Here is a 13,586-nt window from a genome sequence, read left to right as displayed (position 1 = left end):
CATAGAATAATTCACCTTGGAAAAGACTTCCAAGATCATCAAGTCCAACCATTAACCCAGCACTGCCAGGCCCACCACTACACCACATCTTTTGGTTATACACACTGGAACTAAAGGATAAAAAAACCAAAACAATGCACCAATTTCCCATCTACTCTGTGTCCTGTTTGAAGATGGAAACTCTGCAGTGTCCTGCAAGAAGCCTTAAAATGGGTACTGATGACAGGTGCAGTACAGCCAAAAGACAGCTTTGATAACAAAGTATTTCACAGCCTGCTGTTGCTTTTAAAGAGGGTGTGCAGCCCTCACAGATTGCTGAGGATGCAGCCAGGTGGGTGAGATGCATGCAGTGCACAAGAACAGGCACAGATAGTGCAGGCAAGAAAACAGCTCTTGAAAAACAAGCTCTTTTTCCTAGGGGCTTTGGCAAGAACCCACAGAAGGGGTTAAGACCCAGCTGACCTCAGTAAGGCCAAACTTTTCTTCTCTCTTTTGGGCATCTCTGAAACAGTGAGTTAGGTTTATGTGGTCACCAGCACTGTCCCGTTGCAGGCTCATGGTGTAAACAGTGCTGTTTACACCTACAGCTCCTACAACTTCAAGCCAAATGCCTACAAAATATTACGTATCCCACTAAAGTGCTATTTGTCTTGATCAGAAATAGATTTTGACTTGCTGCTCAGAGACTACCAGGTCCTGTGGAAGAGGGGAGGAAGACCCTAAGGACCCTAGCTCGCAGCCACAGCTCCAAAAATCTGCAAAAATTCTGCATGGGTGGCACATGGCCTGTCCCTGCTGCGGGCAGCTCACCATCCCACCAAACCTGAGCCTCAGCATCGCTCTGCCTCCCGCCCACGGTGCCTGTGTGGGCAGCTGCAGCACGGAGAGCAGCTGGCAGGCAGACGGGGCAGGAGGCTTCTAAGGAGCTGCCAGCCATTCCTGGGTACGGCAGCACGGCCACAGTCCCCCACAAGTGTCAAAAACCAGTGGGCTTTCCTGGCCTCACCGGTGTGTCCTCCTCCAGGTCCTGGCTGTCACTTCTCTTCATGCCCCCCACCAGGGTTCATTCCTCTGGGCAGTGTCATAAAAAATACAGGACAGCAGAAGAACCAGCTGGCCCCAGACTGGAACATGATGGTGGGACGCAGAAGGCATCTTCCTAAGTGCAATTTCTCTTTGATGCACACAGGCTGGGCAGCAAGGAAATGAGGCCAGGACCGTGGGATGTGAAGAGGAGGGAGCCAGGTGCCATGTGAAAGCAGTCTGTTGGAGCTGGAGATATGTCCCCACTAAGGTCCAGGTGAAATGGAGGAGAGTTGCCCATCTGTGGAGCAAAACATGAGGGATGGATGAAGGCCCAGCATGGTCCCATTCCCTGAGCTGTGATCCAGGGCAGCCTGGACTGTGCATCTTTGATGGTTTTCCCCATGAGAGCCCTGGCCCATGTACTGCTCAGCCCACCTACAAGCAGCTCCTATGCTGCTGAGCCCCTGGCAGCCAGGTCAGCAGGGCTGGGAGTCTCTGGGACAGCCCTGACCTGGCTGCTGCACTCAGCCCCTGTGCCTGCCCCTTCAAAGCTGCCTGCTTCACCTCATGTTTCCCTGCTGTGCTCCAAGGGCCATGTCTTTGGGAAGTATTTTTGTAGCAATAAAGCAGCATTTTCACTGGGCAAAGCTGCATTTTAATAGTAAGAGGAGAGGACTGTTAAAGGCTGCAGAAGGCCCCGTTTGGCGCCAGGCACTGCTTTTTTTTCTCTCCTCCATATGTACCCCATATGCAAGTACAGCTGAGAAGCTGACATGGAAATTTTTTTAGAAGGAGACAAATATCTGAAACTGCCCTGAGAAGGAGGTTCGGGGCTTCTGAACTCTGCTTTTCCAAGAGCTGTGAAGACCCCAGAGATCTCTTACCTCTGTACTTTCTAATTGCCTCCTTGGAGGTAATTAATAGCACAGGTAACTGTGATGTGGGTGTATTGGTGAGAACTTTACACTCTTTATGCCCTCTCCACAGCGCAGCTGCTATTCAGTGTTTTGGTTCTGTGCTGTGAGAACACATCTGTGGCTGACAGGGCACAGGCAGGGGCTGCTTTACCAATAGTAGCCCACTGCTTTGGATGGCAGTGATGGGTCTCAGGGAGCAGACGTAGGTCTGTGATGGGAGTCCTATCCCAGCCTCTCCTACTGGCCCTCCACTGTGACTAGTCTGGAGTATCCAGCACTGCCTAAAGTATCAATTTACCCTCACCTCAAGAGTTCCTCCTAGCACAGACCACCAGGTCAATCAGAACCAAAACCCTCTCCAGGCTGTGTTTTCAGCTGCAGGAGAGGCATGGCAGTGCTGTGCTGTCAACAAGGAACCAGGAACATACTGGGACATTGGCACGTGGCTGATGGGCCACAATGGGCCACAGTGGGCTCAACTGGCTGGTTTCAAGGCAGCTGTGTGATTTAGAAGGTGCTAAGTACCCCCGAAGTGTCCCGTGATCCACAGCATTGCATCATCCACTGTGAAGCCTGTGCCTCAGGGGCGGTATGTGGGCGTTCCCACCTGAACCTGAGTGAAAATAACCCAAAAGATGTTGTGTTCTGTGGGTTTCCCCGAGGCTTTTCTCCCATCACTGCTTAGGACGTCCCCCAGCTCCTGATGGGTCAGGTCTGCAACCACCACTTCAATGGAGCCCAGTCTCATCGCAGGGCCTTCAGGTGGTGGGACCTTCACACTCTTGTCCTTTCTCTTTCTTTCTTTTCCCTCCTGCATGTCCTTGGGTGATGCTGTTGCACATCCATATTGCAAAGATTTTGTGGTTTTATATTGCAGTAGACCATAATAACCAAGATGGTTACCTACCTGTTTTCTTTTGCAACCGAAGTGTTCTGTAATAACCCCTACATGTATGTATTTACAAACACTGATCATCGAGTGGTGTTTCACTCTAATCCACCCCAAGGAATTAACAAGGACCTGGTTACCCTTGTCTTCTGCAGTGTCATAACATCCTGCTGCTCACTGCAATACTCAATAGCTGCCCCCTTTCATATAGACATGTGAAATGTATCTTAAAGTATTTTTAAAATGTCATAATCTCTCCACTAGAATAAACATTCCTTGGACTTCTTCCTTTCAGACTTTGAAGCACTCCCAGGATTCACTTTGGTGTCTGAACAAAAATATGATCTTTAATCAGGTAGCATGAGAAATACATAAATCTGGGGGTTTGAGGGGAATAAAACCTACATCATTACATTTCTTTGTTGTACTTTTCTCATCATTCTGGAGAACTCTCTGGCATTAGGTGAGCATCCCTCCAAGTATCCAGAACTCTACTTTTGCAACATCTGACTTGTTCATCCCATCTCCAAATCTGACTCAGCCTAAGACATCCTCATACTTGCTGTAAAAGGGGTTCCTCCCTTCATGCCTCCTCTCTCATAGTTCCCTAAATTTCACTGTGCATCCTCCACTGAGCAGACACTTCACTGTCATCTGGTGGCTTGCCATGGACTCAAGGCCCTTTTGCTCCCCAAAGGCTGCCCTGTGTCGAGGCTTCTGATCAAATGTCCTTCCATGAAAGCAGTTGGAGATTGGTTCTTGCATGCATTTGAATAAATGGAGGTTACATTGCCAAAACTAAATATATCAAGCTTGCCAGGAGCATTTAACATGTGGACAGATTCTATGATGCCATCAAAATTTTTTTTAAATATTTGTCAAGTGTATGTTAGCATAGAGGTCTGCAGCTAAGGCAGTCACAGTATTTCCCTGCTCCATGTCCTAAACCCAGATTCCCACCCTTGTTTGCTGCATCCTTGAGCTTCTACAACTCCTCTGGGAAGTTATTTGGTATTGCTTGTATTTCAGCTGTGTTTAGCACTATCATTGTGCCAGATACTGTCAAACTAGACAAATCAGATAAAGCAAGGGCAGACACACAATTTCTACCTCCCATTTTATACCTAGGGGAGATCTTAGCATGCCACTTAAAAGGACCCAAACTGCAGCATGAAAAGTTCTTTGTAAGCTGCTCAGGCTCCTGGGTGGCCGCAGTGCCTCTGTTTCCCCCAGCAAACATCTGCTTTTTTAAAGTTCTGGTCCTTGCTCCCACATGGACCCTAGGGTTTGTGGCTCTTTCAATGCCACGCACTGAAGAAGCAAGCATCCCCAGGCTCCCTGCCACCCCTCTCAGCTGGTCCCTGACCAGGAAGGATGTCTGCTTCCCCAGTCTCCCATTTCCAGTGCTCTGTGTCAGCAGCTCCCAACAACCTCCTTGATGGGGCCACCTGAGAAAGAGTTGCTGCCCTTCCCCTCCTCACAACAGCCATGCAGAGCAACAACCATCTGCTGCCTGCTCTCTCCGGCAGTGCATTTTAAAACATTTAAAACATCCTTTTTCATGGCCCATTGGGTCCCCTAAACCCCTCCCTGCTTGTTAAAATGTACCAGGAGGATGGAGATGAGGATGTGAGTCCTCTTGGCTTGCTTCTCAGCTAAGAGAAACTGGGGGCTGCTGCTCCCCGTGCTTCTCAGCCCACAGGAGGAGGAGGAGGGCTGCCAGGGACAAGCAAGAAGACCTTTTCTAGGAGCAGCTCACTGGGGAGCATCACCCCTCTCTCTGCAGTAAGATGGAGAAGAGAAGCAGACAAGAAAGGAATATGGATGGCAGGGAGTCAAGCTGATGAGTAATGGACTTGGGAAGTGGACTGTGGCAGGGAAAGGTACTTTTCACAGGTATAAAAAGTCTCCTGCAATAGTACCTACTGAAAAAGATCATTTTGCTCCTACTTTAACTGGTTTTTACACTTCAGTAGAGCAGACGATGCAGTATATGATTCTCTTACAAAGAGTGAGTTTTCTGCACTGTAATAAACACAACATTGATGGTACTTGCGTCACTTTTCTATATGGAACATCAGGGAAAATATTCAAAAACCTATGGCAACATCTTTTCTGTAGCTTTGGGGAGTCAGCCTTGAACAGAGACACAATTCACTGGAATATCCTATAGGGTAGAAAAGGTAAGAATTGTTATTTTCCATTAAAATCTTTAGGGTATTTTCTGTAAAAACTCTATAAAGCTATTAGTCTTTGGGAGATCTGAATGACTCTGAGTTTTGTTCTACCACTTGAAGTGTTGTTTTAGAACTACTTCAGCCTTTTAAATGTGTGTCTGCCAGACAATACAGCTGATAAGAATTTGCCATTAATTGGAGAGTGGGGCATGTACCAGACTAAGTGATTTACTTTTAGAGTGCTGTTATTATGGTTGTAGACTGCATTTGGTTGCTTAGAAACCATCCTTATCGATGATTCAAGTTTTCTCCTGATAGCGTGGTGAACAGATAGCACCTTCTTTTTCACTCAGTGGTTGTCAGGGAGGACAATTTTGTAAAAACTGCTGCAAGAGGCAGTATCCCTCCATGGACAGGCAATAGCATAGATGGCGTGTTGCTTTTGGCCAATTTGATCCTTATTCCAAAGGATTAAATACGATTTTTAGAAAGCAGCATTTGGCAAAACAATGCTTAGAGACCTATTGTTCAGCTGGGGGGAGAGGAGAAAAAAAACTTGCACATCAAGTGGGAAGACTTATCTGACAAACAGCATATCTAACAAGCAAAAGATACTGAGAAAAAGGTCTCTGTAATGTTTCATTAAAACCACAGACACATTACCAATGTGGACTTTTAGGCTGGAACTCATTAGTAAATGAATTCTATCTGTGACAGCCTTGTCAAACCCAAGCTTTACTGATTACATTTGGCTTTCAGGCAGTAATCCCCAGAGAAATTATTTATTTCAGCACTTGATGAGTTACTTCATCGATGGCAGTGATAATGACATTATCTTGACTTAGGTTAGCATTTATAGGCCTCTTGGAAGGACTGAGTGTTCAAGGGGGATTTGAATGAAGACAGGTGGGAAGTCAAGCATGATGGTGCACAAATAGTTAGAAATGTTTGGAAAGCCCAGCCCAATAGCAAAGGGATTCACCAAACTGGGCTGAAGCGGGGAATGCTAAGAGGAAATGACCCCCAGCATAGGCAGCAAGGCCACAGTGGAGAGGGACTTCAGGCTGCCTGCCTCCCTTGGCCAGCCCCTTGCCCTGCTGGCATGCACGGGCTGAGCAATGCTGGCTTTGACTCCTGCCAGCTGAACCTGGGATGGAACCCCTCCGACAGAGAGGATGTCAGATTTCCCAGAGGGAATGAGAAAATGAAACTGAATGGGTAATGACCAGCAGGTAATGATGTGCAAAATCAGAGAGGTAACAGGCACAGGCAGAGCTGAGCTGGGAGGTGGTGAGGAGTAGAAACAGGCTGTTAATGGATCAGGCCAATATCAACTTGCTTTCTTAGCAGTCAAAGAAGAGAGAAAGGGAAGAGGGATGGATCAGAGCAGCAGCAACTCTGACTCCTCTTTAGACAATCCTTTTTTCCTTCCACTGACCTTGGGTCAGTAGAGACACATTGGGATCCTTAAGGGAATTTCTCCTCGAACTCCAGACATTAATGCTCCCAAAGGAATTAATGTTTTACCTTCACACATCTGTCATGGCAATTCATACAATACAGATCTGGTGGCCCAAAATACCTGCTTTAACAGGCCAGACATGGAACAGGAGCTCCAGAAGAATTCAGAGCTACTTTTGAGATATGTCTGATACAGACACAAGATGTGAGATTGCACCACAAGATCCCAAGCTTTGCCAGTTTGAGCTATGAAGATATTTTCTGAAATGCAGGGACAAAACCTGAGCCCAGGAACCAAGGCTATCCCAGCAACAGCTGTTTGGAAACCCCTTCCTTCAGGAAATCTTTTCCAGTTTAGAGGACATCAAACAGGGATCTAAGGATGCTTGACAGTTCTTTAGCATATCCAAAGCAAAGGATGCTTGTTAATGTTTCTGTTGTCATCCAGCTGGCCTAGTAAGGCTCCATCTCCATGAGGAAATGCACAGTAAACCACCCTGGGTGTGCCAGGGACAAGAAATCAAAGCAGTAACACATTTGAGGGCTCATAACCTCTAAGACAACATCACATCACCCTTCTCCTGATCTGTCTGTTTGAAAACTTACTCTGTGGCAGGAGCATCTGCAGGCCTTGTGTGAATTCAGGAGGTTTTATGTCTGCTGAAATTGTTCTGTCAATTTTCACTGGAGAATATGTCTCTCAAAGTGCAATGAGCATGTACCAAGTCATTCTGATCCAGTATCACCCCAGCTGTAACAATGAAAGAAAGAGCAGCTTATCTTCCCCAGTAATTAACTCTAATCTGACAAGACATAGGTGAATAATTGCAAGAATAAAGGCTATTACATCTCCAAGAAATGAAATTTGATCTGCTCTTTTTCAGCTCCAGTCTTCAGCTGGACTACAAAATTGTTTCTGTTGCAAATCAGAAGGGTGATATGATTAAACAGCAAATCTACTATTACTTCTTTTAAGGCAATACAAACTTTTAATATCCTAAGCAAGTAAGCTTGAGATAGAAGCTGCAAAATTCAATTACAATTTCTGGAACAGAGTCTAAGCCATAGGGAACAAATGGCTCAACTTTAGAAAAACTTACTTTATTTAGGGAAAATGAGGCTGGGTGTTAGGCTAGTACATAGTCCTAAAATGCTGCTTCAAAACAAAAAATCTGCATATTAAGTCTTTCAATCAGTATCATGCATATTGTCAAAGGAAAGGAGTGGACTTCAATTTGCTAGATGACCATGACCATCATAAATTGCAATGAAACTTTCCTCAGGGAGTTTGTCAGTAAAGAGGAATACTGCAGAAACTGCAGGAGGAGAAAAAAAAAGTGATGTTTCCTCCATAGAGGGTATTGAGGACCCTCTATGAGCAAAACCTTGAAGGGCAGCACCTCCTAAATTCCCAGAAAAACAATCTAGAGAACAGCTGAGCTTATAAAGTACTTGAAAGTGCTGTGTGCAATTTAAAATAAAAACTATAAGGCTAAATGAAGTTAATTGTTTAGCCATAAGCCTAAATTAACAAATAATGCAGAGGATAATAATTTTCACCATGTAGCCATATTAATTTCTGTACACAACAGTGTATTTTGAAAGCAACGTGGTTCAGAGCCACCAATAATACATGGCTGCTGTGCTGTTTCAAATGGCCTGTCTGTGCTGAGGACAATGCAAACTATGATTTTATTAATCTTTCATTCTAATTTCGTGGCACTCAGCAGTGTTTGTGACTGTGCACAATGGCAGGCACCAATCCAGAGGCTGTACTGGCACAAGCTGGGTTTGTTCCATTGACCCCAGCAGAGCCATGCTGATTTACACCAGCTGAAATCTGGCCCATGGTTTCTGCCTCGGAAGGATTAAGCTTAATTAGTTCTTTATGTTTGACCCACAGCGTGGGGATATCCCAGCATCTCAGACCCGAGGGTGCCCATCTCTGCCCTTGGCTGTGGTAAAGATCCCCATTTAGACCAACATAATGACAGCTGCCTGGCAAGAAGCAGAAACTCTGCTGGGGCACCAGGCCCACTGACTGGTTGGGATGGCCACGAGGGGGTCACACAACAGGTTTTTCAGAGGTGGGAGGGCTCCATGGGGAGCCCAAGTCCTGCCCTGACAGAGGCAGCTTTCAAGACCAGCCCTACAGGACAGCAGCCCCTGAAAACCATCTTCTGAGACTTTCTCCACAAGGAAGAGGGGTTTGACTCTTCCAAGGGGTCCTTCTCATGCTTGGTCTGGATGTGCTCTTGGTCTGGTGGTGCTGGGAAAGGTGGGTGTGGGGTCCTTGTCTGCCTCACACCACAGCACATGTGTTGTGGCCCTCCATCACATCACCCTCCTGCTGGCTGACTCTGCCTCCTTGTTTTTCTACTGCTAAATTTCCCTCCTTGAAAGCTAATATGGGATGGGCAGACTCACACAACTGCTAGCTTTTCCGCATGCTCTGAAAGTTTCCAAATCGCTGACCAACAGGGAAGCAGAGCGCCCTTTGCAAGTCAAGATTTAATACCCAGGTCGTGCCACCCAGACAGTGCCCCTGCTGCTTTGACCAAAACACTCACTGCCGACCCTCTGAGGATATCAGAAGCCAAATAATTTGGGATTTTAGAGGTTAAAACACAAGCACCTTAGCTTCCTCGCTGTGCCAGAACCCAGCAGCAGTCTGCCTAGTTCCCAGCATGATCCATGGCCCATGGGAACCACTGCTGAATGAGGACACATTGCCACACTGTCCTGTGCTCACTGCAGTTTGACAAATGCCTCTAAGGAGCAACTTACATAGAACCCATTGTAATGATCATGCCTTGGGGCTGTGTCCTTTCTTTCCAAGCAGAAGGAGCTGAAAGCATGTATGGAAACTATTTCTCACTGGGCACACTGGTGCAGAGAAATCCAAAGGCCTTTTTCCCTGTGCTTCTCAGCCTGCACACCCTCACTCACACTCCTCACAGCCTTCTGGTTTATTAATCACAGAATTATTAAGGTTGGAGATGTCTGAGGTCATCAAATCCAACCATTAACAAGCACCACTGTGCTCGATATGCAACTATTATGCATAGGATAGCTTAGGGCACCTGCTGTTGAGCAATCTGCAGTTGAGGGATTATTTTCTGGTCCTCAGCTGAACAGGTTTCCTGTGATGGGGCTACAGAGTGAACAGGAAGAATAATAAATGCAAAACTCATGGCATTCACCCTGTGCAAGCCAAGATGAGGCAACACATGAGGGAAATCCTAACTCTGACAAAGTCGATAGTCACCTCCTCCTACTCATTAGGATTTTGCCTCTTTTTTTTTTTTTTTTTTTTTTTTTTTCCCTGTTTGGAACTGAGCAATCTGTCATGCCAGGAGTGGTGGCTGGGTTCGTTTTGCAAAACATAGCTAGGAATGTCACAATGCCTGCCTTCCATGTAGGCACAAACAGCTTCAGTATAATCATAAAAAAATCCCCTGCTGCTAAGCTATACCTATATGGAGTTGATTTCACTGTGTCCCTTCACTTGAAGGCTTGCTGAAATGCAGCTGTTAACCCTAAGGTATATCTCCTTACAGATCTGAAGACTGTATACTGGTTCAGTAATTTTGTCATTTCATCTGGGAAAGATCAAGTCTGGAAACTTTTTTTTCCTCTGTTCTCTTTAACTTGGTAATTACACTGTCTGTGAGAAAACAGAGCAGAAAGGAAATTGCTTCTAAAGGACATGGTAATAAACGTGTCACGTATATCACTTAGCTGGGTTGTGTTTGTTATTAGCTCAGAATGGAAGAAGACTCGAGCTGCAGTGCAGGAGCATGATGGACTGGTTCTCCCGAGAGTGCAATTCCAGACTGCACTGATTATCCCACATTTGCACCAAGGGGACCCAGCCCATGCCGTGCACCTCATTAGCTGAGCAAGGGACCTGGGAATCCTATTTCTGTGTACATTTCTCCACAGTTCAGCAGCAGAGAATTCCCTAACATTTCCCTCTTTGATAATTTCCACTGACTGAGGATACGACTAATTTTAATTAAACCAATATGTACTGAGGATTACTCCTCTGACTTCACACTAATGCCAGCCAACAGAGGTGAAAATCCTCCTTGTGGGGACTCCTCCTTGGGAGTTGTCAGCTCCATGAACTTCAGCTGTGAGGTTCACCTGTGGAAATGAACCTAAAGCTGTTGGCTTGATGGTGAATCTCAGACAGGACTCACAGGGTAGTGACTGTAAACACTCATAAATTTCCCTGTAACCAAGATTTCCCCTTTATGTCTTCAAAATGTATGTACTCAGGATAGGCATGCTATGCTACTGCTTTAGATCAATCCCAAGCTGTAGAATAGAGATAAATGTGTTGAACAAATAGCTGCTTTACTTGTGTTTCCCACTACTTTGCATAAATGAAATGCCAAAAAGCAGCTTGGACATGTAGTTGAATCTGGCCAAAGGTTGTCTGGAATTTCCTGTTGGAATATATTGTGTTCCTATACAGACAGACCATGGATGGGCAACCAAGCAGCTGGGCTTTTGGCTAGCACTGGAGCTGGTGAATCGTATTGTGGACATCCTTAATTTTTATCAAAACCCGAAGTAGTCCTGCTCAGAGGTGTGAAAGTCAGGCAGCTGCACTAGGGCATGCAGAACAGACGCTCCTGGGCTTTGAAAATGCAGGGAGCCATCCCAAGACACTGAAATATCTCTCAGATTTAGGGAGGACTTTCAGGTCAGCTGGGCTTGGGTCACTCCAGGGCGTTGAGTGTAGATCTACAGCTAAGTGAGGAAATATGCTGTGATGGGGGCTGGGTCACAGTGACAATCAGATCAAACGGGGCCAGTTTAGTCTCTGCGGCCAGTCCTGGGGCAAAGACTGCATACCATCAAAAAAAAAAAAAAAAAAACCAAACAAAAGAAAACAAAAAAACCAAAACCAGGACACACATATATCTGTAGCACCTCCTTGGTCACATGAAGCACATCTCTCAAGGCACATCTTTTGAAAGTTGTATATTGGCCTTTTTTTTTCCAGGAAATTACAAAGGCGGCATCCATTCACAAAATCTCTTTCTGCCTGATTTAAGTTAATAAGCTCCACCAAGACAGCAATTATTGTCCTGTTTGGCTGCTGCCTGTATCCATTATGTGTGTGTATATTGTTGTTATTTATCAGCAATCTCCTTGGAGCTATAGAGTGACACAGGATTATGACATTCGCTGCTCCCAGAGCTTGCTATACCAATTACGAACAAATGATCAGCAACAACCATAACTACAGAGCTTCTGGTACAAGTCAGCCGACTTTTGAGCTGTCGTTTGGGATTCAAAGAATCAAACTGTGGCTTGTCAGATTATCAGGACCTTGAGTTTTTATATGATCCATCAGAAAAAGCCAGTGCTTTGGCTAAAGTACATTTGATGCACATTCTTTTGAGGATGTTTTTCCTTGTTTGGTTGGGGCTTTTTTTCCTCACACATGGCATTGGTTTTAAAGCATTTAAGTGGTGATTATCCCTTATTTTCCTCTGTTATTGGCAACAATGAATTGTGGGGATAAACAGACTATATGCAATGGTTAAAAAAAAATAAAAGCACATTTCTGAGCTAAGAAAATGAACTGTGGAGCAAAGACCATGGCGCAATTACACAAGTTTATTCACTGATAGAAGTAAGTGCTGCGGCAGGCAATTATTTCCAGATTCTACCATGCAAGAAAGGCAAACTGTTTGCTGGAGAGCATTCATGAGGGTCAGATGATGGAGGGAAAGGCCAGGAAGACAAGAAGGAAAGCTTTCACATCCCTTTTTCAAGCTGTCACATGAAAGAAATGCCTGTAGTAACATTCAGTGAATATGAACAGGGGGATGTTTGCAAACCGCCAAAACGTCCCTTAGTGGGGCAGAGAAAGGAGAGAGAAGAAAATTATCATGAAATAAAACAATAGGAGAATTGACACCATTTTGTGCTATTTTTGTCATCTGGAGCTGTGGGAAGAGAAGCAAGCTGTGCCTATCCAGCATGTTCTACCCTGGTGCAGCTGCAGCTCCTGCACAGACTCCTCACGTGCTGCTGGGGAAGCACATCCCAATGATGGTGATAAACCTTGATGGCAACAAGGAGAAATGGAGAGAGCAGAGTTAACAAAGGTCTTGGACCTGACTCACCACCACGTGAGGTAAACAACAGTGTTAAAAACATGTGCCCCGAGCCCCGTCACAGCTGCAAAATCACCTGGGCTTGTTCAGAAACCGCACTGCTCCTGGGAGCACGTGTGCATACACCAAATTAGCCACGTATTCTTACAGACTTCTGCTGAGCTAAGACTGTTGCTGGTTGCTGTTCAGCCCCGAGTTGGTGGCTGCAGGACCCCCAGATGATGGCATCTGCCCTGGATGATGGGAGAGACCAGCCCCTTGGAGAGTCAGGAGCTGTTGCCCCACAGTGACTGCAGGGGGGACCCAAAACATGCATGTTTCTACCAAAGACACCAAGGCAGTGGGGTGTTTCTGGAGCTGCTGGCACATATACCACCGTCCCAAGACTCAGGCAAGCTGGGACCAGCACACCACTCCTGTGGGCACAACAGCTCCATTAGCCCCGGAAGCTGCTCAGGATTAAATGAGGCTGCAGAGAAAGCTCCTCAGGAAATACAGCCACTCAGGCATAAGAAAGCAGGTCCTGCTATCTACAAGCAACGGGCTGAAAAACAGGAAATGGAGGTCAGGAGAAGACAGCCAGTTCTCATATGGCAGCGTGATAGCAGTGACCTTCCGCCGGGGTCTGCCTCTGTGCAGTGACCTCAGCTGCTCAGTCCTTCACAAATGGCCTGGAAAAGGGGTGAGGAGGGAGGGGAGAGAGCTGGCCACTGATAAGGAGCTGGCTGAGGACAAGGACAGACTGTGAGAACTGCAGACGGTGAGGGATCAAAGGGCAGATCAAATTCAACATATACAACTGCAAAACTAGTATTTTGAGGGGGAAAAAAGAGTCCTGTACTCACATGGGCTCTGCACAGACCACTGCTGGTCCGGAGCCGGGTCCTGTGTTTGGTGTCCACCAAAGCATGAACTCAGCCCTCGGCAGCAGTCAAGAAAGCAGGTCAAGCACTAGGAGCCTGCAGGAAGTGAACAA

The sequence above is a fragment of the Zonotrichia albicollis genome, chromosome 2, assembly GCF_047830755.1.
Source record: "Zonotrichia albicollis isolate bZonAlb1 chromosome 2, bZonAlb1.hap1, whole genome shotgun sequence".
Taxonomy (NCBI): domain Eukaryota; kingdom Metazoa; phylum Chordata; class Aves; order Passeriformes; family Passerellidae; genus Zonotrichia; species Zonotrichia albicollis.
The sequence above is the reverse complement of the archived record's forward strand: the minus strand, read 5'-3'. Positions refer to the sequence as shown.